The following is a 27,431-nucleotide window of genomic DNA, read 5'->3' on the forward strand; positions in this document are numbered from 1 at the left end:
CACCAACTTCAGTCACGATAGAATGCCAAGTCCATAACTGATGCATAAACAGAACACAAGCTTTGGAGGCTATGATGATCTGGACGGTTGCTAAAGGAGATTTTCCCTCAATGGACTTATTTCAGTTTTATGAATACCCCCGTTCTATGGTTTTGTTGGGTCTTGTCAGAGGTCTGCTGAGTGCTCTTGGTTACTCATTACGCAGCATGGAGTGGAGTCTCCATGTGAAGTGTATGATAAATTAGTACAGATGTATGAACCCACTGGCCTGGTCTTTCTCTGTGATTGGACCACAGGTCCACAACAGAATTCCCTCCACATGAGCTTTGCTGAGGCCTCAGGGAAGCGGCAGGAAGTAAACAGAAGTGACGTTCTGAGCAGTAGAAGCTGTGGATGAGCTTTACTCGTGGGAGGAGAGGAGGCTTTGACCGGGCAGATTGACGGCTGGAGCAGTCAGAGGCGATGTGAAGCACTTGTAGCTGCCCGGACGCACGCCGGGAGGTCGAGATGCTGCCAGCTCTTTTCCATGTGACATTCTTGTCAGAAGCTTGGCATCGGGATCCCTCGCTGCAAACAATGTGGAAGTTTGCACTTAATGAAATTTCAGAGGGCCACAGGGGGTTTGGTTTAGCGCCGCACGCAATCGCTCGGAATGTTGCATCAGTAGATTATCTTCACTTTGATCCCATCTCGCAACCTTCAGCCCTCGTCATGGCAGCAAACACAGCTGGTATGAAACAGCTTTTATCATGGAAAATACAAGCACGACAAGCTCAGATTTCAGATTTCAGAGCGGTGCATTAGCTGGTAAAAGAATGTTAGCATTGTGTTGAATCGAAGCAACTGGACCCTTCTTGTTTGTTGAAGATCTTTCGTCAAAAAGTATTCTTTAGTTCTGAAATGTCCCATGGGGCTTGTCACAATAGGGCTGTTGTTGTGTTGACGTGGCGAGTGAATGACCATCCTGCATAACCAGATGTCATTTGCCCGCGTGAATGAGACACGAATGAGACGTGAGAAATTGTAGGACATCGTTGTAAGCCGGCTCTGTCCTGTCAGTCATGTTAGCTCTACTGCAGGGGTCAGGAACCTTTTTGGCGAAGAGAGCCATGAAGGCCAGATATTTTAAAATGTGTATCTGTGAGCCATATACATTTTTTTAAACATTGAATGCAATAAAATGTGTGCATTTTTATGTAAGACCAACAGTTTTAGATAATGGGCTCTAATTGTGTAGACCAGGCACACTACCGCACGCCAATGGGGTGTGGCCAGCACACTTTCGTGAGCAGCGCAGTGTCTAATAATAAATCAAATACTTGTTGCCATTAATACAACTTTTGCTGCTGCATAGTTTTGCACCGTACTCCGTAGACGTATTTCATTCTTTTGGCCATCTTCGTCAGAAGGCTTGGTTCTGCAGCTTTAGCTATTTGACTAAAGGAGGAAAGTTTACATTTACATGTTTTTTTGACATCTCAATGACCGAGGTAGACTACAGCATTACCCAGTAATAATCAAGTTTTGGTGTTTGACCTGGAAAATATCATCACGAAAGATAGATATGGTTGGCCGTATTGCAGCAGAATATAGATGGACAAATTAAAATGCATAAGAAAGTTGTTGATTTTTTTTTATTATTTTTGTTTGATTATTTTTAACAGTCATTTCTGTGATGGTTTACTTTAAAATGTTAGCAAAAATAATTTTTTATTGTGGTAAGAAATGCTTGAGAGCCAGATACAGTCATCAAAAGAGCCCTACCTGGCTTCCGAGCCATAGGTTCCCTACCTCTGCTCTACTGTAACATACCTTGTGGTTCAGCTTTCATCTCCACTATGATTTTGTGGACAGGGACACCACAGTCCCCAAACAAATAAAAGACAAATTACACAATCTTTGACTGCAGACAAGTGATTGGAATTCAGTTAGAGGTATGTGAACTCCACCTCCACAAACAATACACAACTAACCCTTAAGGAGTGATGAGTCTAAAATGTATTATTGCATATTTTTCAAGAAGAGACGTTAACTAATGGATATTTACACTTCACTATGAAACTCTACTATTCATTCACCAGCCATCACCAAATGGCAGACCTCGGTCCAGATCCGGACCTAGTGATGGCACTTTATGGACCCATGACCAAATAAAGTGAATGGGAAATACAATAACAACATATAGTTTGGGAGTGTAATTAATTCAGTTATTATGGTTACCCTGCAGCAAACTCGTTGAGGTCTTTCACATTGAGCCAATCTACTTGCCGAGGCATGAATGAGAGAATCACGGCTTGCTCTAGAGTAAGAGAAGTTGAAAGTGAACATTTGTTCACAAAGTGAATGTACGGACCAGTCATTCTTCCAGAATCCAGTGCCAAACCACTGTGTCTCCTAACACAGATGATTCCAGGGGAAGTATCAACCCAGGTCTGATATGAGAGCGTCATAACATATTCATTTATAGCACTGCAACATGCAAATGGGTGTTCACCAAGGATTGTATGGACATTGGAGCAAAACAAACGATATCACTGACAGGAGAGTTGTGAAGGACTGCTGAAGGATTGCTATTACCTTAGTCAAAGGTAAACAATAAGAGGAATTGTGACAAATTCAGGCACATCCTATTATCAGCTCCAACAATGACAATACACAGTCACACACTGGTGGTGGTTGACTATATCTGTATTCACAGCTGCCATGGGGTGTAGACTGATGAAAACATGACTGCCAAGTCACACCAATGGCCTGTCCGACCACCACCAAATATTAAACTGGATGACCTACTGATGATCTCCTGAGCCCTTGCCACTAATTAATAAAAGCCCCATAGTCTAATTATCTTTATAATGAACAACTAGTTATCCAATAGGCCCAAATGCATAATAAATGATTTCAATAAAATAAATTAGCAGTATAAAAATTAGTTTTTAAATTAATTAATTTATATTCATACTTTTATTTTATATCATATTTTTACAATTGTTTAATTATTTATTTACATTTATTAATGTAATTTATGTACATATATTTATTTAAATATTACATATTTACCAATTTTGTTTCTACATGTATTGTACAGCCCTGCTGAAACCACCAGAAACTTGCCGTGGTGCCCACAGACATCACATGACAACATGGTTTCAGCTTGGAGAAGACGAAGTCAGTTGTCGCGGCGGCGTCACGAGTGGGTCATGTGTGACCTTGGAGGGCAGGCAGAAGGAGAGCGTAAACAAAGTAATTACCTTTCACTTACGGCCGGGGGAGCTTTGATAAACAGTAATGAGACGTCTGCCTCGCGTACTTTTCACACAGCTTTACTTGGAAATGAGCTGATAGCAGCTGTGGATGTGCTGCTAATAATTTCTACAGCTTCCATTAGGCTCTTTTCGTATGCTTAACACTCCTTGAAACGTTCCCTCGGCTGTCATCGTGCAGGAGGAACAATGTTTTTCATGTGTCTTTACTTTACCTTGTTATCTTGTGGCAAGTGCGGCTCAATGTTAAACTGATGCTGATACTTTGTAGCTAATGACCAATGCAAGCAGAACTGCTAGAGGCACTAAATGTAATTAAGATTAGGTTAGTCCAAACATCTAATCTATTTTGAAAAATGTCTGCTTGTAAAGATCAATGCGCCTCATTTGAGATTGCTGCATTCATCTTCTACAAACATGGTTGAGCAAAATAATTGGCATTTTGTTGAATTCTATAGCTGTGAAATTAGATTACTGATATATAATTATGCTTTTTTCTATGCCCCTTATCCTCACTAGGGTAACGGGTATGCTGGAGCCTAACCCAGCTGTATTTGGACAAGATGTGGGGTGCAACCTGGACTGGTTCCCAGCCAATGGCAGACCTGATCAAAATCTGAAACAGGACCTGTTGTGCTTTTTCATATAAATGTAGTTAGAATGTTGTATTTTCGTATTAAACAATGACAAAGTTTCAGATAATGAGGTCTGCGCATTTGGCAGTCGGCCCTGAAATAAGTTTGGGAAGGCTCAAAACGCTTGGTTTTGTGTTTCGCGTGGTAACTGCCCCTTTGTGATGTCACACAGAAGCGGACTTCCTTGGGCGTGGTTGTATGCCAGATAAGCTCTCTGCGCTCCCTTAAGCTGTGCTTCCCCTGCCCTCCTCCAAGCACTGCTCCTCTGTTTACATTGCTAGCAATGGCTCGTACGGGAAAGCCACCTTTGTTTACAATTCCGAAAGACGCCACCATCAGGCACAAGTGGTTGGAGTTCCTGATTCCCTACCAGCAAAAGAAAGGCATTTTGTTCTGTGAGACTGCTTTGTGATCATGGGCCAGTATGCAGCTGGACTAGCCGACAAACTTGCTGAACCCCAGATGCCTTTCCAACGTTACTTGGTCGTGGACATTGTTACTACAACTTTATTACAAACCAAAATAGTGGCAAGCTAAATAAAACTGAATAAAGTGGAGGCATTGTGACAATCTGCAAGCCCTTTTCAATTTCCCAACTGCACCGTGTACGTGAATGAGCCACTGCTGAGCTCCTGTGTGGCTGCAGCCGTCCAGGGAGAGGAGGTCGCCGTGTTTGACTAGCCAATCACAGAGCGTCAAGAGTGACAATATAATGAGCATTTTCTTTAAACACGAATATGGATAATGATGAAATGTGCTCCTTCGGGCCATGAACGCTATTGTGATAATGTATTTTTTTCATTGACTTGTTTGTTCATTTATTATTGTGTGACTGAGTGACTAGTGTTGTTTTTGGCTTAAGTTTGTGTTGTGTTACCTTCAAAACATTTCTAATATAGCATTTAATTTGAACTTCATCTTTGTTTGCCTGCTTCATTCACACCATTTAGACTCCCTCAAGAAGTCTTTTGCATCTAGTATATATAATCCTGAAAATAACCACCTCTTACACTATGCACATTTCCCATTTAAGACATAAAACGCTTAATTAGCTAACCAATTGGTCCTTCATTACTTAGTCAAATGTTTTTTTTTAATTTCTCGTGAATTTAGTATTTCTCTTTTAAACAAGCAAAAATATGTTTTTTTCCGATTACTCGATTAATCAACAAACATTTCAAAGAATATACATTTACTAAAATATTCAATATCAGCACCCCTAATTCTTAACAAATACTCGTTCATAACAAGTATCATCACTAGTAACAAACCGCTGTGAGCCAGCTCCCTCATCCAATAAAAGAGAAAATTAAAAAAATAATAATAATAATCACTTGACATTGTTATAGATCAATTTGCGGTGTGATTTAGAACATATCACTTTTTTTTTAAACGCACTCGTCTCTTCAACGCAATAGTATCGGTAATTTATTGGAGGTTCATACTATTAACCAGCGAGTAGCTGTGGAACTTCCCTTGCAAGCTCCTTTCAACATGACACAGCCGTCTGGGCACAATGAGGGGGAATTACTGCTGTACTGCTGGAGCCTAATATCCAACGTCCAAAGTGAAACTAATTTCACCACGGTACATGGTGTCTGCATGGTAATATTGCATTTTCTTTTTCATGCGGGTGGCGGGAGTCGAGTGGCATTCAGGTTTTCAGTTAATAATGTGAGAAGAGTAGAAATGAATGCTTTGTGAAATAGAAAACGTGAGTTGTGGATACCAGCATTTTGTTCATGTTCTGGTAAAACAAGCATATTGGCTTTCTTTGGCATAAAAATAAATGTTACAAAAATTATTTGCTCTTGGCAATTTTCATTTTGTAAAAGTAGCTCTCACAAATAGAAACCTTGGGGACTAGCCAGTAGTACATATAAACATTTATACTTTTTCAGAATGCATTTCTTTCTAGTCTTGTCACATTATTGAAAAAACAGAATTTTTTAAAAACCTGAATGAAAAGGTACCTTGAAGGTACCTCGTGGTTGTGGGGGGGCTCCCTGGTGCCCGTGAGCACAATGCATGTTGGTGATCCCTGGGCTGCGGCCGGTGGGTCTCGTCATTCACCGGCGTGTTGTGTTGTTTTGGATTTTTGAAGGGAAAGTGGGCGGGAGACGGTCACTATAGGCTGGATGCTGCAATGGAGGCGGAGCTGATCGGCGAATGGGGATCTGCGTTTAAAAGCAAGTATCGATATATGCCAATACCATGCTTTTTCAAGGAAATCAGCTCATACTAATCTGTGGCCGATCGATCGGAGCACCCCAGTTTTAAACCTTTTAATGCATGGTTTTGCTAATTGTAAGTAGTATCCTTTATGTCAGGGGTCTCAAACACGCGGATTTGGCCCGCGGGACACTAGTTTGAGGCCCCCACCTTGATATGAAAGTTTAATGTTAGTGCGGCCCGCGCAAGTTTGATATGGATGCTGTATGGTATCATGTACCCAGAAAAAATTATTACATTTGATTAATGTTCATGTTAAAGGTTAAATAACTGTTAATAGTTATCCTCCCTATCCGTGTGGAAGTGGTACGTTTTTTTTATTTGAGAACAGTGGAATGTTTTATCAGAGCTTTTATTGTAGAAAATCGGAAGCACTGAAAAAGTTTGTATATTTTTCTGTTTTTAATAAATGCGTTGTTTTTTTTTGGGAAAACCTGATGCGGCCCAGCCTTGCCCAGACCCTAGCTCCAGTGGCCCCCAGGTAAATTGAGTTTGAGACCCCTGCTTTATGTCTTTATCTTCTTGTGTCATTGAACAACACTTAACGTATGACAACATCTTGCACCTTTTCTTCTCATCTTAAATGTGCCACTTTAGGAGAGAATGTGTTGTGTAGGATTACATGGCTAAATAAACACCATCATCTAAATGGGCTTCTGTTTATTTAGCACACGATCAATACTAATGTTGTTGCCAATCTGAGAATGTACATATGAACAACAAAAGCGCTGATTGAATGTCAGAATAACACGCCAGCGTTCCACCCGCCTGCATAGGTTGTGCATGTCTAAACAAAGCTGGAAAGCTGTTGTCAGGATTAGAGACCAGTCAATTCCGACTCTTTGCAATGCTTTGCAACTTTTAGCACTCATCTGGGATTCCGGCACTTTCTCATTTTCATTCACGGCGGGCCAAATGAGCTATTACCGACGCCTGCTTCACAACCCACACATTTAACAGCACAATTAAATTCCAAATAGCGTGTTATCCATCCAGCAATTAACCTTTGGTAAACCAATAATTATTTAGTGGTGACATGATGACAAAAGTTAGGTCCTGAAGGAGCCGTAGAGCTGCTGTAATAGATGTCTTCTGCCCTATAAAAGATGGAAATGTGCCGACATTTTACTGCCTTATTAGCTTGGCGCTGCTCAACTTATTCAATCGAGTCGCCATCAACCTGCGTGGAGTGTCCTCTTAAACATTGAATATGTACATCACGGTGACTGAGACCATTAAATACAATGTAAATATGGTACATTACAAGTACAATCACTATGATGTTCTGTATGTATGGTGCATTACAAGTACATTAAATGTGACATAATATGGTACATTTGAAGTATATTGAATACGGCATGGTTGACGAGTGGTTAGCACGCAGGCCACACAGCTAGGAGATCCGGGTTTGATTCCCCGCACTGGCATCTCTGTGTGGAGTTTTCATGTTCTCCCCGTGCATGCGTGGGTTTTCTCCGGGTTCTCCGGTTTCCTCCCACATTCCAAAAACATGCTAGGTTAATTGGTGACTCCAAATTGTCCATAGGTATGAATGTGAGTGTGAATGGTTGTTTGTCTATATGTGCCCTGTGATTGGCTGGCGACCAGTCCAGGGATAGGGACAGCTGGGATAGGCTCCAGCACCCCCGCGACCCTTGTGAGGAAAAGCAGTAGAAAATGAAGAAATGAATGGGTACATTAGATGTACAGTATGTAGAGATGGTACATTACAGTGCTTTAGTATGCATTCATTCATTCATTTTCTACCGCTTTTTCCTCACGAGGGTTACAGGGGTGCTGGAGCCTATCCCAGCTGTCTTCGGGCGAGAGGTGGGGTACACCCTATCACAATCACAGGGCTTTAGTATGCACTGAATCCCTATCCCCTGTCCAATGTAAATGCAGCAAAACACCTTTGCTTCAACTGTGTTATTGTGCCGAAGGTAAGTTTGCACAGCTCCCTCCACATTGTCAATCATGTCATCATCATTCTTTATGATGTGCACACATTGTAATGAGCGCCATTGAACACATTAGTCATTGGCACTACATACTCAATGAACTAGCTGAATGATTGACTGCCAGAGGCTCATTCATCACGTGACTTGTGACAATTGGCAGCCTACTACATGGCTCACGGAACACGGGGAACATTTATCAGCAGCGACACCATTACCTGGAGTTTGATAGGGAATAGATTCCATCCCAAATGGATCTTGTGCCTCACGGCGTTGGAGATAAGCTAGTCTGTGAAGTATCATAGCAACCTGAACGAAAGCATGAAAGTGAAAGTGCGGCTGACCCAGGAGCAAGTGTTATGATTATATTAGATGGACCGCTAACCGTGTCAGCAGTCAGTCACCACATGAATAAACATATAGTTGGATGACGCTGTCAATAAGCATCTCACCATTGTTCACTTTTTAACATCATCTATTGATCCCAATCCTGTCTCACACACGCACACGCACACACACACACACACACGCACACGCACACACACACACACACACACACACACACACACACACACACACTATATCAAAATGCAGTCTTTGTTTTCAGAATGTTGTGTATTTTGCAGCGTTGACGTAAAGACATTTGAGCGTTGACTGATTTTGATCTGTGGGATTCCAACCCTTGAATTGATAATCATAATAGCGTCGGATCAATAGCTCGGCACAGAGGAATACGCGACCAAGTCACCGTCTACTCGACACTCATCCAGTGCGAGCCACCAGCGAGATATTGATATAGGAGGGGTAATTTCCTGTGCGCTGACTGTGCACGCCGTTAATGACTAAAATTCATCGGGCCTTGTCAGCTGTCATTGTCGTCGAGGTGGGCAGAAAGGAGGCGACTGTGAGAAAAGAGAAAAATTCATACGAAAGCTGTTGAATGGCGAGTACAGCGCTGTCAGCTGTCTTTTCTGCACACTTTGACATGAGGGCATATTTCATCTTATCTGCTTTTATTTGCTGATGAGTCTTCTTGCTTGAAAAGAGCTCTAACTCAATAACCACGTCACAACTGGACGCATTGTAAGATGATTAAATGTCATTACTTCTTCAAGGTGTCATTCTCTCACATCCATGCAAGTAACCTGCACTTATTCACTCATACTCTATTGGGTATAATATGTCATATATATGTATACAGTGCATCCGGAAAGTATTCACAGCGCTTCACTTTTTCTACATTTTGTCATGTTACAGCCTCATTCCAAACTGAATTAAATTAATCTCTTACCTCAAAATTCTACACAAAATACTCCATTATGACAATGTGAAAAAAGTTTTTTTTGACATGTTTTGAATTTATTAAAAATAGAAAACAAAAAAATCACATTTACATAAGTATTCACAGCCTTTGCCATGAAGCTCAAAATTGAGCTGAGGTGCATCTTTTTTCCACTGATCATCCTTGAGATCTTTCTACAGCTTAATTGGAGTCCACCTGCAGTAAATTCAGTATGCAGTAAAATTGGACATGATTTGGAAATATAATAACTGTCTATATAAGGTCCCACAGTTGACTGTGCATGTCAGAGCACAAACACCAAGCATGAAGTCAAAAGAACCTGCGAGACAGGATTGTCTTGAGGCACAAATCTGGGGAAGGATACAGAAAAATGTCTGCTGCTTTGAAGGTCCCAATGAGCACAGTGGCCTCCATTATTCGTAAATGGAAGACGTTTGGAACCACCAGGACTCTTCCTAGACCTGGCCGGCCTTCTAAACTGAGCGATCGGGGAAGAAGGGCCTTAGTCAGGGAGGTGACCAAGGCCCCGATGGTCACTCTGTCAGAGCTCCAGCGTTCCTCTGTGGAGAGAGGAGAGCCTTCCAGAAGGACAACCATCTCTGCAGCAATCCACCAATCAGGCCTGTATGGTAGAGTGGCCAGACGAAAGCCACTCCTTAGTAAAAGGAACATGGCAGCCCGTCTGGAATTTGCCAGAAAGCACCTGAATGACTCTCAGACCATGAGAAACAAAATTCTCTGGTCTGATGAGACAAAGATTGAACTCTTTGGTGTGAATGCCAGGCGCCATGTTTGGAGGAAACCAGGCACTGCTCATCACCAGGCCAATACCATCCCTACAGTGAAGCATGGTGGTGGCAGCATCATGCTGTGGGGATGTTTTTCAGCAGCAGGAACTGGCAGACTAGTCAGGATAGAAGGAAAAATTAATGCAGCAATATATAGAGATATCCTGGATAAAAACCTGCTCCAGAGCGCTCTTGACCTCAGTAGACTGGTCATGTACCTTGACCATATAGACCAGGTGTGGGCAAACTTTTTGACTCGCGGGCCGCATTGATATGACAAAATTAACGGGGGGCAGACTATATATTTTACACGTAACAGTCCACCTGGTATTATTGTATCTGTAAAATTGTCATGCAATCTGCTATTATTATTTATTATTTTATATTCATATTTAAATATTAAAAAAATATATTATAATTACAATAAAATTAAAATAATAATAATTATATTATTATTATGTAAAATATGCAAATATAACAATAATATTATATATAATTAATATAATAATTAGCATTAATATAATAATTATAATAATCATAATAGTTCTAATAATAATTATAATAATCTAATAATCTAATAATAATAATAATTATTATTATTATTATTATGTGCTTGTGTCCCTTTTTTCAGGAGCACTTTGTAAACAACAGACCATGTCAAAAAATGAAATTGATAAAACCATCAAAAGGTTGGCTCAGGCCATGATGCCAGGTTGTATGTTGAGTTTAAATGAAATACTTTGGAAAGATTGGGCGGGCCGTATTCAAACACTTGGCGGGCCGGATGTGGCCCCCGGGCCGTAGTTTGCCCACCACTGATATAGACAGTAGACATTAGCACACAGCCAAGATCTCAAAAGATTGGCTTCAGAACCACTCCGTGAATGTCCTGGAGTGGCCCAGCCAGAGTCCAGACTTGAATCCGATCGAACATCTCTGGAGAGATCTGAAAATGGCTGTGCACAGACGTCTCCCATCCAACCTGATGGAGCTTGAGACTTATTGCAAAGAAGAATGGGCAAAACTGCCTAAAGATAGGTGTGCTAAACTTGTGGGATCATATTCAAAAAGACTTGAGGCTGTAATTGCTGCCAAAGGTGGATCAAAAAAGTATTAAGCAAAGGCTGTGAATACTTATGTAAATGTGATTTTTTTGTTTTCTATTTTTAATAAATTCAAAACATGTCAAAAAAAACTTTTTTCACATTGTCATAATGGAGTATTTTGTGTAGAATTTTGAGGTAAGAGATTAATTTAATACAGTTTGGAATGAGGCTGTAACATGACAAAATGTCGAAAAAGTGAAGCGCTGTGAATACTTTCCGGATGCACTGTATCTATATTTTTTTTCAATATATTTTTTTATTATGTACAAAGGTTACAAAGCCACCCTGTATAGTTTTTTATGAAGAAAAGCAACCAAAAAATGCAATTATATGCATATGTTGCTTCTTTTTCTCCTCTTGGGAGGAAAGCGGTAAGCAATCATCTACACCGTGTGGTGGGTCAGTCAGTCGAGTCCCTGTGGTCTGAGTCAAGACCACAAAGGTCTGCGCTCTGTTCTACCTCCTTCACCATTAGCATAGACTCATTTGTTTGCTATTAATGCAGAGCCGCTAATGATGACAAGGTCAAGACACGCTCGTGCTGCATTCCAGGAGATAATGTAGCCAGCCATGTAGCTTATCCCAGCTGTCTTCGGGCGAGAGGCGGTGTACACCCTGGACTGGTCGCCAGCCAATCACAAGGCACATATAGACAAACAACCATTCACACTCACATTCATACCTATGGACAATTTGGAGTCACCAATTAACCTAGCATGTTTTTGGAATGTGGGAGGAAACCGGTGTACCCGGGAAAAAAACCCACACACACATGGACGCATGAACATGCAAACTCCACACAGAGAGGGTGGAATCAAACTCGGGTCTCCTAGCTAATTTATGGGCGTGTGTGCTAACCACATCAAAACATGAAGACCGCCTGTAAATGGAATCGTTTTGGAGTCTGAAAGAGCAAACATTGGACAGGTGGATGTCATTATAGATTAACTACCTGCATTAGTCCAGTTGTATCATGATGGACTTTGGTTTTATTCCCCCTCATTGTTTTGGCCACCGCTATTCATTGTTTACACTTGAAAGTAATTTCAAAAAGGATTTAAGAACATACTAGGGACATGTAGATTCCCACCCCACATGCATGTAAACAGGTTCCAAAATGTTGTATGCTGCGGGGAACTTCAGCAATTTGATTCCCCACTCAGGCATCCCTGTGTTGGAATTTGCATGTTCCCGTGTGTGTACATGGTTTTTCGCTTGCATACACCTTAGGTTAATTGGCAACTTCAAATTGTCCACAGGTATGAATGTGAGTGTGAATGGTTGTTTGTTTATATGTGCCCTGTGATTGGCCGGCCACCAATCCAGGGTGTACCCCTAATCTCGCCCAAAGTCAACTGGGATAGGCTCCAGCACCCCCACGACTCTCATGAGGATTAGAGGTAGAAAATGAATGAATGAATCTCTAGTACGCACACAAATGTAGTCATGAGTGAGCGAGTGTACTTCATAAGAGAGTTGACTTACCCCAAGCATTTTGGCGGAGAATTGCTCAGCACATGTTTAACTTTAACACAGGTCTTTGAAAGGCTCATGGCTTTGTCAGAAGAGACGCTGTAGTGACTAAACAGAACGATGAGCTAGCTGAAGCCATAGCAAGAATAAAAGAGCCGCATCCGGCTCTGGATCCATGGGCTGCAGACCTCTGACTTATATTGTGGATTATGTCGGTTATCATTGAGAACCTGCCAAGAGGGCTCGGATCAGCCGTTCTCTGACAGCTACTACATTGCACATGTGCACCCTACATGGACATAGAATGATTCCAAAAGAGAAGTGTGATCAGTGCACTTACACTAGCCAGACGTACCGTGCTTTAGGTGTTAAGTGGGCCCAGGCACGGTACAATCACCCGAGTGTGAGTACACCCTGTCACCCTGTCTGTTGATAGTTTGACTCAATGTGTGAATGTGAATGTACAACCAGTAGAGGCTCTGTATATTCAATCTCAGCTTGTTTGCCTTCTAAAGCTAACTGAGAAGATTGACAATTACTGGCCCAGCATGGAAATTACATGAAAATTAATTATATTCAATTACTTTTCACTTGAGGGTTGTTTTTACAGGATTTCTGCCTGTATGTGGAACTTTAAAAAAACAACAACAAACAAATCCACGTTGTAGCAAATTATGTAGTTGTGTAAATGTAGCCTGAGAGTGCCCCCCCTTCATCCCCCCCTGCAGTTTCACACTGTCATTATCAGCCACCATCTGGCTTTGCTCGGCCTCACATACGTCCTCTCCAGCCTGCAGACCCATCAGCACTCTCACCTCCTCTCAGCGCCCCGTGACACCTCAGACACAGCTGCCATCTCAGTCGGAATGACTCTTTCATCCTCAACCTCATCATGCTGGATGAAACGCACCCCCCCCCTTCCACTAGTCATTAGGTACACCATCCAATACAAAAGCTGTATTAGGGAAAACACAAAGATAATGAAAATCACTTTTGATTTGAGACCTGTGTACATAAACCAGCCATGATGGATTTGACCATCAAATGTTGATGCTGTAAAATGTTTTATATATACCTCTACCTCTGCATGCACTTTAAAATGCTGTTGCACAGCTGTCGTTGTGAGAATATTTATTTCATTGCATTTTTATGGATTCAATTACCCATTTTGCGAAATCCCAAAAATGTAAATGTATTTGCCAAAACTTGTCTCAGTTACATGGCTGCACGGCGTTGGAGTGGTTAGCGCGCAGACCTCACAGCTAGGAGACCAGGGTTCAATTCCACCCTCGGCCTTCTCTGTGTGGAGTTTGCATGTTCTACCCGTGCATGCGTGGGTTTTCTCCGGGTACTCCGGTTTCCTCCCACATTCCAAAAACATGCTAGGTTAATTGGCGACTCCAAATTGTCCATAGGTATGAATGTGAGTGTGAATGGTTGTTTGTCTATATGTGCCCTGTGATTGGCTGGGAACCCTTTCCCCTTCGTGACGCTGGTCTTGTGTTTATGTGCGTAAACCAGGGGTCTCAAACTCAATTTACTTGGGGGCCACTGGAGCTTGGGTCTGGGTGAGACTGGGCCGCATCTGGTTTTCCAAAAAAACCCAACAAAAAACGCATTTATTAAAAACAGAAAAATGAACTTTGCTTTGGTTCCAATTTTCTACTAGAAAAGCTCTGATAAAACATTCCACTGTTCTCAAATATCTTACTTTTTATTTTTCAACACAAAATGAGATGAAAAATAAATAAACAAATCAAGAATAAAGAAAATCAATCAGTAATAAACAAATAAATATAATAATAATAATAAAACGGCAAATAATAAAAACTTAAGAAACCACATATAGTTGGTGGGTAGACAAATAATTTTTTTCAGATTAAAATTACCAAAGCATTATTAGAGCCCAGTAGACATGACAAAACACGACTATAGTCACATTTACAGTGAAGAAAATAAGTATTTGAACACCCTGCTATTTTGCTATTTCTCCCACTTAGAAATCATGGAGGGGTCTGAAATTTTCATCGTAGGTGCATGTCCACTGTGAGAGAGATAAACTAAAAAGAAAAATCCAGAAATCACAATTCATGATTTTTTAACAATTTATTTGTGTGATACAGCTGCAAATAAGTATTTGAACACCTGTGTATCATCTAGAATTCTGACCCTGAAAGACCTGTTAGTCTGCCCATTAGAAGTCCACCTGCACTCCATGTATCATCCTGAATCAGATGCACCTGTTTGAGGTCGTTAGCTGCATAAAGACACCTGTCCACCCCATACAATCAGTAAGACTTTAACTTGTAACATGGCGAAGACCAAAGAGCTGTCCAAAGACACCAGAGACAAAATTGTACACCTCCACAAGGCTGGAAAGGGCTACGGAGCAATTACCAAGCAGCTTGGTGAAAAAAGGTCCACTGTTGGAGCTATCATTAGAAAATGGAAGAAGCTAAACATGACGGTCAATCTCAATCGGAGTGGAGCCCCATGCAAGATATCACCTCGTGGGGTCTCAATGATTCTAAGAAAGGTGAGGAATCAGCCCAGAACTACACGACAGGACTTGGTCAATGACCTGAAAAGAGCTGAGACCACCGTTTCCAAGGTTACTGTAGGTAATACACTAAGACGTCATGATGTGAAATCATGCATGGCACGAAAGGTTCCCCTGCTTAAACCAGCACATGTCAAGGCCCGTCTTAAGTTTGCATATGACCATTTGGATGATACAGAGGAGTCATGGGAGAAAGTTTTATGGTCAGATGAGACCAAAATAGAACTTTTTGGTCATAATTCCAATAAGCGTGTTTGGAGGAAGAAGAATGAAGAGTACAATCCGAAGAACACCATCCCTACTGTGAAGCATGGGGGTGGTAGCATCATGCTTTGGGGGTGTTTTTCTGCACATGGGACAGGACGAGTGCACTGCATTAAAGAGAGGATGACTGGGGCCGTGTATTGTGAGATTTTGGGGAACAACCTCCTTCCCTCTGTCAGAGCATTGAAGATGGGTCGTGGCTGGGTCTTCCAACACGACAACGACCCGAAGCACACAGCCAGGAAAACCAAGGAGTGGCTCCGTAAGAAGCATATCAAGGTTCTAGCATGGCCCAGCCAGTCTCCAGACCTGAACCCAATCGAAAATCTTTGGAGGGAGCTCAAACTCCGTGTTTCTCAGCGACAGCCCAGAAACCTGACTGATCTAGAGAAGATCTGTGTGGAGGAGTGGGCCAAGATCCCTCCTGCAGTGTGTGCAAACCTGGTGAAAAACTACAGGAAACGTTTGACCTCTGTAATAGCAAACAAAGGCTACTGTACCAAATATTAACATTCATTTTCTCAGGTGTTCAAATACTTATTAGCAGCTGTATCACACAAATAAATTGTTAAAAAATCATGCATTGTGATTTCTGGATTTTTCTTTTTAGTTTATCTCTCTCACAGTGGACATGCACCTACGATGAAAATTTCAGACCCCTCCATGATTTCTAAGTGGGAGAAATAGCAAAATAGCAGGGTGTTCAAATACTTATTTTCTTCACTGTATACTCTTTTTATTTACAACATATTGCTTAACTGCAGGGTCTTGAGACACATGCTAACTCGCAAACTAGAGAGCTAGCAACCTAAACGGTAGCCTTCAAGTTATTTCCTTTAAACTTAAATAGCCAAAAACTTACCACTTCCACATGGATAGGGAGGATAACTATTAAGTTATTTAACCTTTAACATGAACATTAATCAAACGTAATAATTTTTTCTGGGTACATGATACCATACAGCATCCATATCAAACTTGCGCGGGCCGCACTAACATTAAACTTTCATATCAAGGCGGAGGCCTCAAACTAGTGTGCTGCGGGCCACATTTGGCCCGCGGGCCGCATGTTTGAGACCCCTGACGTGTGTTTTACTTATATACATTTACAAACATTTGAAGTAGAAGTTGTCGAAGTTATCGCGTTAGAATCTGTGAACGTCAGAAGTAAATTTGGATTAGAGGATGTTGAGTTGCTGGTTGTTTGAGTTGGAGGTCACACAAGTTCATGAGAACCAGACAGACAGTAATATATCACTACATTTATTTCAGTCCAACTTTTAATCCAAGAAAGCACCACCAGGGACCTTGGAGGCTTCACTTTTATGGCACATGAAGTAATATTTCTTTGCAAAGAACAAGAAGTCAAATCCTCCGCAAAGACAACAGTGGCAGGAAGAGTCCGCGGCTTTGTCTTTGGCATCGTCTCCGATGTCGAAAACTCGCTGTGTCCAGGGAGCTTACAGGCCAAGACTTGTCCTGACGGATAAACAGGATTTCACGTCTGGCTGGCCCAAGATTGCCAGCTCCAATTTCTTGAGGGAATTACGAGCGACGGTCGGTGGCGGGATAGCGCTTCAAGAGATGCAGAGACTGTGGATAAATGGCACACTTACACACAAAAGACAGAATGGAAATGTCAGCGCTTTGATGTAAAAGCCTGATAATTGTACTTTGTGTTAAGGACGGCAGGTGGCTGACAAAACATCGTACCATGTGACCTTTTCATATTTGCAGCTTCACGTTTGGGCTCCTCTTGTTTCCACCAGAGCGACAAAATAACTTGTCATTGGAGCAAATAACCTTCACAGCTGCTGCTGGTCCCAGCACAACATGTGACCTTTATGCTGGACCCTGAAGGTCACATTGTTGTATTTCTTAAATGTCAACAGTTGTGGCTTAAAGTGATGCCAGCAGTTTCAAACATGCGAGTGACCACATCTTACAAGGTAGGACTTGTAGGAATACAAACAAGTAAGGGAGTTTCTCGGTACGTTATACCGATTTCCCACATGGTACACATTAAAAGGTGAAGCACTGGAAGTGTTTATTGTGTCACACATCTACTCGGTAAATACAGTGCAGCCCGGCTGGCCTTTAGACAGCGAGAGTCATCATTGAAAACCTTTTATTGTTTTTAAAGTCTCCTTTTTGGCAGCCTATAAATAAACGAACCAGATGAAGCGGATAAGACAATAGCAATGTGCCACCGTTGTTCACTTCAGTTGTTCAACAGCTTTGTGTTGTCGGGGACAAAAGCCTTGAGTATCGGCCGATATGGCTATTGATCTGTTACAATATCAACAAGAATCAGAAATACTTTTATTACTCTCTATTCTCTCTCTACTGCACCCCCCTCCACCCTTTTTCTCTTCTTGTTTTCTGTGTTTCTTCTTGCTCTGGTCCGGTCGCTCCAAATGCACATAACAAAAACATCAAATAACGGCAAATAAAATTTCATGGTACAGGGAAGTTGTAGCCAATACCTTTCCTGACACAGAGCAAATCTGTTTAGCATGTAAGGGCATTTAGATCAACAATACTATCTGCCCCAATGACTGGACGGGACAAAAAAAAAAAAAAAGAAATACTTTTATTACTTCTTTAGTACTATGGAATGCAAGAAAAGTCTTGATGAATTGAACACGGAACCACAGGAGGTCTTTAAATCCGGCATCACTCACCACGTAATTCATTTCTGTTATAGCTAATGGATTTTTGCTGTCCTGTGGGAATTTCTCCCATTTTGGAATTGTTGTGTACAGTGTTGATTGTTTTGGGGAGCCAGAGGTTTGTTTCATCATATTCGTGGTCTTGGGTAAATCCTCATTCTGTTTTTTGTGATGCTGCTTCAAATGCGCTACGAGGTTAGTCGTATTCCACTTCCCTGGTTCTGTGCCACCAAAGGAAACCTGTGCATGACAAGTTTTGCACGCAGCTGCAATGTCTTTTACCTTAATGAAAAATACTGCCACACAGACAACATCACTCCTTGGATATAGTCCAATACTTGTTTTGATATTGGACCAATATCAGATCGGTATTTATAGGTTATCACATGGCATGATACTGGGCCTGATAGCAGACAAACCATGTGATGATCTTATCACATACTATTTAATCATGAGCTTATTATCACGTACTATTTAATCAAAAGACCATTTTGTTTCCAGTTTATTACATGTATTATATCTAAACAGTGTAAACACAATAATTGCAAAAATATTTCAACAATAATATTTTATCAACAGTCTTATCTTATCAATGTCTGACAATTAAAGTTGCATTAATCAAGTTTGGGTTTTTTGGTGACTGGAGAAGCACTAGGCACTAAGCACTTGTGTGCTGTTCTCTGATTGGTTGTTTCACGGGCACGATACCAGAGCAGCGCGCTCTGAGTGGACAGCTACAGGGGCTGATACTGGACATGGTTAAACTCTATATTTTATCAGTATCACTGCCCTGGGCTTTGACACAGTATCATTTCGGCCTTTTCCCGTATCATTCATGGACGCTTTCTAGGGTACAGGGCCAATTAATACTGTAGTATGTGATAAGTAATAATATACAGCCGTCCCTCGCTCTATAACAGTTTTTCTATGCCATAACTACAATTTGCAGAAATTCACTTATCGGGGTCAGGTCTGGAACCAATTAACCTTGGTAAACAAGGGCATCTTGTACTTGTTTTTTTTGCTGATATCGAACCAATATTGCATTGGGACACCCCTATATTTAATAACATATATCATTCATCAAATTGGATTGGGTCACCCTGTAAACGTTTACTGTTAAAGTAATTGTTATGTTACCGTCAAAGAATTGCCCTGAGGTCATATAAATTAATGTTTATGGAATAAATATGCTTCATGAGTCTCATAAAAGAGTAAGACTCCAGCGTCACCGTCCTGACAAAGTTACTATATTAAGACTGCTTCACTTCTTTTTACACTTGTGTGACACTTACGAATGTTATGCGATGAGGTGCAACAAGTACAGCGTCATCCAGATGACGCAGCATGTCGTGATTTACTGCAAAGGGATTTCCAAGTCATGCAATGGAACCGACAAGCGGATCTTTCCCAACGCATTCCTCCATTGTCGCTGTTCTGTGTGTTCCATCTCGAATACGAGATTTGCTTCCTAATGACGCCGTTTGTTCCGCCAATTTCCGTTTTGACACCGCAGCTCTGACTCATTGTTGGTCCGGGTCCATCATTGTGATGTGATTATTTTTGCTGTTTTTGTGCCACGGCTGCCAATGAGCCATCAGAGGGAGTTGAAATGTGCCCGCTAAGCCTCTTCTCTCCGCTCCATTCACCGCCCAAAAAGACGAGACGACAAACGGCCGCCAAATCTGCCTGTAACAGCTCTAAGGAGCTTCCGCTCTAAAGCCGCTGCCATGCTCACTTCCTGCCTATGTGACTCTCAACACACCCATCAGGAGAGAGCGCAGTGTTCTTGCTCACAGACCTGACTCTGTGCGGTACGTGCACGCCAGAAGCATCTCTGTGAGAATGCAGTCATGCTGAAGGCGTGTCACTGAGCATCCTTTCACAACACGGCGATGCTCATTTTCACACCTTGCTTTATTTTCAGTTTGCTGTGGAGACCCATGTGCAATTATTGCCCCAGCAACCATGTGCCTCGCTGGCTGCCAATGAAAAACACAAAGGACAGATCAGGACATCGTGTTCTTTCGAAATACGACTTATAGTAAGACAAAAAGATAGCAGTTGACACACGTGTGCGTGTTTTCTTGTTAATAATTTGAGACCCGATCATGTGTTCTTGTATTATGATGCAATGGATTCACTACTTAGAAACTCAGCAACCACCAGAGGGAGCACTTCATTCAGGCCCATTTAGTTTGCTGCCTAAACAGGCTGCAGAAGCCTGTATATTAGGGTTGTCCAATCCAATATTCAAGATCGGGATCAGCTTCCGATCCACTGTTTTGACTGTTTTGAAGACATCGGCTTCTGCCACAAAATCAAGCCGATCCAGTTGCTATATCACGTTTGTAACATTTGTAAGTGCAGTAATGGGCCTCAAAGCTGGTTGCCACTCGCAGCACCTACATGAAGAAGATAACGCAACACCACAGTGCAGACATGTCCATAGTGTGCCATAGTGAACTTAGTTTCACTTTTTTATTAAAAGTATCTTATTCTCCTTTTAAGGGAAAAATGTGAGCCAACAAGAAAAACAATGTATTCTTCCACCGTGCTCATGTAACAGTATTATTATATTATTATTATTATTATACATGATAATAAACAGGAGTACTGCCTCTATTGATAATAGCCCCTGATTTTACAAGGAGTGCATATTAAGTACAGAATGATGTTGATTATATACTGCATGCAGTTCTTTACAGCCCTGTCTGTCTATATCTATGTCTATCTAATATATCTATCTAAAACGAGGCTCTAGAAAGCCATTGTCATGATTAGGCTCCTCTTATCAAAGTAGGACAAAGTGTCTCTGCTGCAATGAGATCACCAAGCAGAAAATCACCTCCCATCTGACATTCTTCAGCGGGAATAGTGGCCATAACTCCTGACTGACTTGCCATTTAGGAGTGGGGCGCTGGCACCACAGGGACAGAAGAAGAGTTGTGGTTGCACAGTGGAGAGCTTTACCCCCCAACACCTCTTCTTCTCCTTGAGAAATAAATTACAACTGAGGCCAAACTTGGAAATGTATTCAAGTAAAAAAAAAAAACTAAATGGCCTTTTTAGAGTTTTTACTTGTAACAGATGATAGTGAAAGTCTAAAGCAATACATCGCGTTTATGCAGTCCGCTGACAAGTGCTGCCTCGTAATGAAGGCCTTTGTGGAGCACAGCAAAGGTTTTAAATGTCACGCTTCTACAAATGATTCGTGGCTACAACCACGAATGAACACTGATGCTTCACTCCATATAATAATGTCTTTGCTGAACTCATAAAAATGCAGCTGCAGTTAATGCCTTACCAAATCAAACACAGCTCAGTGTCACCAATATCAAAGAAATGGGTTCAAAAAAGACGGCGTATTCAGGAAACATGCTTGAATGGCAGTTTTATTGACAGATATTTGGTGTTGCCCTGTACTATATAGTCTTAACACACAAACTGCAAACAGCATTGTTGCAGTTTGCCAACAACAATCACACCAGACTGTTGTTGTGTGTCCGTTCAGTTGTTATCAATGCTGTCTTGGTCTGCCTTTCTCAAATGATTAAGGCTCTTCTGAATATTCTTCTGATATCTGAATTGATTCCAATTGCTAACTCTTTTCTGCAACACACATCTTGCCAAAATGTGTCCAAAAATATCTATATTATAATATGTTGTCGTACCTTGGTTTCAAAGTGTCGATATTTTTGTATCAATCTGCCCATCACTACTTAGTTGCTTTGATGCATATTCAACATTCTCTAAAGGTTGACGATATCAATCAGACCATGAAACCTTGTGTTTGGGAATTATGTTGTCAGTTGACATCATTCATTCATCACACTCAAGGAAAATACAATTGCCATTGTGTCATTATTTATGGCTGCACGATGGACGAGTGGTTAGCACTCAGGCCACACAGCTAGGAGACCTGGGTTAGAAATCTCCCCACAGGTTGTATTTTCTCCCCGTGCATGCGTGGGTTTTGTCTGGGTACTCCAGTGCTGGAGCCTATCCCAGCTGTCTTTGGGCGGGGTACACCATGGACTGGTCGCCAGCCAATCACAGGGCAACCATTCACACTCACATTCATACCTATGGACAATTAACCTAGCATGTTTTTGGAATGTGGGAGGAAACCGGAGTACCCGGAGAAAACCCACGCATGCACGGGGAGAACATGCAAACTCCACACAGAGATGGCCGAGGGTGGAATTGAACCCTAGTCTCCTAGCTGTGAGGTCTGCGCGCTAACCACTCGACCGCCGTGCCGCCATTCCAAAAACATGCTAGGTTAATTAGCGACTCCAAATTGTCCATAGGTATGAATGTAAGTGTGAATGGTTGTTTGTCTGCATGTGCCCTGTGATTGGCTGGCCACCAGTCCAGGATTTACCCCGCCTCTCACCCGAAAGCAACTGAGATAGGCTCATCCACGCCCGTGAGGATAAGCAGTAGAAAATGATTGAATAATTATTTCTTAATTGCGGTACATTGCAGTGAAGTTATATCTGTGTTTTCAAGCGGTCAATAGCCCTCAGCACTTACCCCTCGGTTTAAGGAGAATTGGGACACCTCATGAACCCACTAAACTGAGAGGTAAGGGCCAAGACAGAGAGAAAGGGTAGAATTGGAATTGAGCCTTTCTCATCCAATGTGCTTATTATGACGTCACCTGGCTGAATCTGTCAGGTCCCTGTCTCTATGATACCACCTCATCAAAATGTCCGATCTACTTGTGATACTTTTCCTCATCTCTCGAGCACATCATCATCGTCACTTACAGCGGTATCTTATATCTGTACATCTATCATTACATAGGTACTGTAGATATATAGGTATTTCCTATGACGTCTGTTGTTAGCTAGCTCATATTAAATTGTTTTCTTGCGCTAGAATTATGTGAATTATGTGGCTTGAGAATGTTGGGCAAAAAAAGTGCAGTTCCCTATTAAGGTTATAGTTAATTTTGCAATCAATAATTTGATTTAATGTGGTCCAAAACTCAATATAAATCCGATACAAAATTGAAGATAATCTACCTAACAAACACGTATAGAAATGAAAATACACTCAATGGAAAAAAATTGCATTTTAAGGATTCCCGAATGGACTGGTGTTGGATGTTTTAATGTATGCATATACAGCTTCTGTAGCTTAAATGTGTCTCCTTATTTGTGTAAAAATCGCACCCTTCATCTTCTCTTGTGAACGTGGACTGCCGTTTGTCGACGGATACTTTACTTGAATCAGTGCTCTTTACTACCGACTTGTAGTACACACCTGTGCAATAATCATGCTGCCGAATCAGCATCTTATTATGCCACATCTGGTAATGCCACATAAGGTGGATGTATGCAGATTAAGATTTGTGAACAATATTTGAGAGGAATAGGCCTTTTGGGTACATGGAATAAGGTTTACCTCTTTGAGTTCACCTTATAAAAATGGGAGCAAAAACATGTGTTGCATGTTTATATTTTTGTTGAGTGTACTTCAAAGACAGGCCGGTTTACTTTCAGCTCCCTCTAGTTGGACTTGAAAGGCTCTGAATATTATGCATTAGTCCTTGTTATCCTTTCATCATTTTCATTTTCATCAAATGTGAACAATTTTGTGATAATGTTGATAACAAGGAAAATCAGAATAATGCAGAATAATGGTATGAAATGTTCCTAACATTTCATCTCTAATGTAGGTCAAGCAGTTAAAAGGTAATTGGCATATTTTTCAGGTTATTTTGTTAAAAAAACAAATAGTAGTAATGGTTTGGTTTTTCTTAAGGATGCATTGCGGGCCATGAAAAAAAATCTACACAACTGCTGTAATTGGTGAAGCCTAAAAATAACAACTTAACATGAGGGCGGATTATTTATTTAGAGGCTGAGCGGTGCCAGGCAATACTCTTACCCTGGATGTCGGTGGGCAGTGCAGGTGTCAAAGGCCCAAGGATGGTACCATCCTTCCAAAGCCGAGGATAGAAGTAGTTGTGTGGAATATTTGAGCAGGACACCTCCAAACGTGGAGAATTTTGAGACTCACTCGGTTGGTGGGCTTGCATCTTTAATGGGGGTCTGCCCCTCTTGTCCATCAGCAGGAAAAGGACAACTGCCGGTGCCTGGCCTCTCTTATTCTGCCAGTGTGATGAATAAGTCAGTGTAAGACAGCAGATCACAAGTAGATTGCTGTAGAAAAACCTCCACAGGCCTCCTGTGGAAATCAGCTGGATTGAGCTGATTTGTCTTAATATGCAACGCGACTCAAGGTGACTTTTGGTCATGAAAAAACAAAATGCCGCCGCATTCGCCATGCATACTTTGCCTGTGCTGCGGCACCCGTACATCAAACATTGATGGAGAGTTTTATTTTCATTTCCTGCATGTCACCCAGCGTAATAAGCGTCCGTGTTTACCAAAGGGCTGCTTGTTCAACATACCTGCTTATTAAAACTGCATCTCATTAGAAGCACTGAGCAGCTGTTTCACATTAATTGTTTTTTATAAAGCCGTCCTTTCTCTTCATTTCCATTCTGTCTTGCAAATGGGTGCGAGGCAAAGGCCATGCATATTCATTTTACTGACAAAATTGGAGTGAAATGAACCAAAGGTGGCACTGTATTTTGTTTGCTATAGTCAAGACACTCAAATCCCTCTGTGAACATACATTTGATCCATTTACAAAAATATCAACAGCACATTATTTTTATGGTACATTTACTTTAAGGAAGAAAGGAATCATGTCAACAAAAATACAGGAAAAAAGGAAAAACATTGTTGTAAATGAGTTTGTATTCGATTGAGAGAAATAAGTATTTGATCAGTATCCTGGCACTCAGACTGGATACAGTATGTGTTCATGAAGTACACAAATTAGTCTTAATCTCAACCCGTGTGGATAAAAGAAGCCTGTCACAGAAACAGTTTCGTCCACTTAAACCTCGCCACCACCGAAAGCCAAACAAAAGAGCTGTCAAACTACAAAATTGTAGACCTGTAGAAGACTGCAAAGAGCTAAAATACCATTAACAAGAACATTGGTGAGAAGGAGACCACTATTGGTGCAATAATTCATCAATGGAAGATTTACAGTATAACTGTCAATCGCCGTCGCTCTGGAGCTCCACGCACCATACACCTGCTGGGTAAGGATGATTGTCACAAAGGTAAGGGACCAGCCCAGAATTACAAGGGAAGAACTGGTTCATAATGTCAGGGGGTCCAGAGCACAGTCAGCGTAAAAAGCTTTAGTAGTTTAAGGTGAGGATTAAGTTTGATGATCTGATGCATGGTTTTGGATACCATTGCTTCTGTCTAGGTTAGAATAGTTAAACGTGGCAAAAGGCACCATAAAGAAAAGAAGAGTGTGCCGTAGCGCAGAAAAGGGAGGGTTAGAGACGCAACACAAATAACTATTCTGCAGCCAACTAGACGCTATTTCCAACCTGTCATTGACAAAACAGTCAAAGTGATCATCTGCGGTTTGGGTCCATCATCGTGTTGCCTTGCTGAGATTAGACTAGATTTCTATGTTGAGCGGTTTGCTACAATTCACTCATCTAGTTAACATCTCCCTTCAGACTTCTTCAAAGGCCTTCAAAAAACGACAGTTTAAGCCTCTTCTGAAGAAGAGCAGTCCTGATGCCAAAGCACTGAACAACTATTGGCCCGTATCAAACCTGCCATTCGTTGGAAAAGTCTTGGAAAAGTTAGCATACCAACAGGCTTTGTTTTTTCTAACATTGTGTTTGATACTTTCCAATCAGCCAACAGACCGCTCTGATCAAGTTGAAAAATTATATCCGTCTGGACAGAGATACAAAGTCTCAGTTTTAGTTCTGATTGACCTGAGCACTGCCTCTGACACAGTTGACCATATACATATGATCCAAAAACAGAGGTTAGAAAACAGGGTGGGAAGTCCTATCGAGGGCACCAGAAGTATTACAGAAGTATTACAGAAGTGTTGGAATTGGTAACTGTATCTCAGACCACATGACATTTCTTTGGATTTCGTGGTTCCTGCGAAAACGACTACCTGGACACTGATTAATTGCTCAGTCCACACGACCAAGTAACGTTGGAAAGGTGTCAGGCTTCAGCAGCAGTTTCTCCACTAGTCCAGCTGCATACTGGCCCATGTTCACAAAACAACACCGTTGGCTGATTAAAATGCATTTCTTTTGTTAGTAAGGAATCGGGAAGTCCAACCACTTTAGGAATTGTAAGCAAATGTGCTTTGCTAGCAAGTAAACAGAGGAGCAGCGCTTGGGAGAGGGCAGACAGCTTATCTTCTTACAGTCAGCCCATATAAGGAAGTCTGCCCCTCTGTGACATCACAAAGGTACAGTTTAATCACACCTTTTTAAACAGACTTTTTGAGCCATTCCAAATTTCTTTCATGGCTCACTTCCAATTGCGCAAACCTCATTATCTGAAAGTTTAGCATCGAGAATACAACATTTTAACTACATGTATAGGTCAGAAAAGTGGAAAAGACAAAATAGGTCCTCTTTAAAACAGATTTAGAGAGACTACCGGTAATCCATGCCTTTGTTTCCAGTAGGCTAGACTACTGTGACTACTGTGTCTGTTAGATATAACCTACGTACTATAAATATGATGGACAGTTCATACATGACTTACACAATCGTCAAGAGATCAAAAACTTATTTTGCCCACTGTATTTAGAAAACAGTTGCTTGTAAATATGAGTGGATCCGTGTGTGCTCTTCATTCTGTGAAGATTTGGAAGCATTCTCCTCTTCCACTCTTCTTCCATGAATAATGCACGCAGGCTTTTACCAGCTTTGCTTTCTCACTCGATAGAAAAGAAAATGTGCAGCAGCTCTTTCTTTATTTCTGTCTTTTTTTTTCTGCTCTGCCCTATTGGGAGATGTGTAATGTGCAGTCCGCCTGAGGCGCCAGAAGCAAACAAAAAGTTTTCATTTTGGCCAGGTGATGGCCTCTCTCACCTGAGGCTACATGAAGTGTTTCAAAGGCAAAGGTCGTCCTTTGTCAAGCAGAAAGACAACGGCTTGGAGCGAGGACATTCTCCCTTTGGCCACGAGAGGCCACCTTTCACTCAATCGGAAAGGGCTCCAGCTCCTTTTTGAAGAAGTGTGACAGTCACTCAGATAAACCGAAGCACAGAATGTGCTGCTATAATTTCTAATGAACCTCAGACTTGTTT

At 41.4% G+C, this 27,431-nt stretch overlaps 1 protein-coding gene across 8 annotated transcripts in view; it reads left to right on the forward strand.

The window, feature by feature from the left end:
* Positions 1–27,431, forward strand: part of mgat4c (mgat4 family member C) — a 128,623-nt gene that overhangs the window by 77,184 nt on the left and 24,008 nt on the right. The window lies entirely within an intron of this gene.

This window comes from Doryrhamphus excisus, linkage group LG1 (genome assembly GCF_037039965.1).
Source record: "Doryrhamphus excisus strain RoL-2023G ecotype Guam linkage group LG1, RoL_Dexc_Guam_v1.1, whole genome shotgun sequence".
Classification (NCBI taxonomy): Eukaryota; Metazoa; Chordata; class Actinopteri; order Syngnathiformes; family Syngnathidae; genus Doryrhamphus; species Doryrhamphus excisus.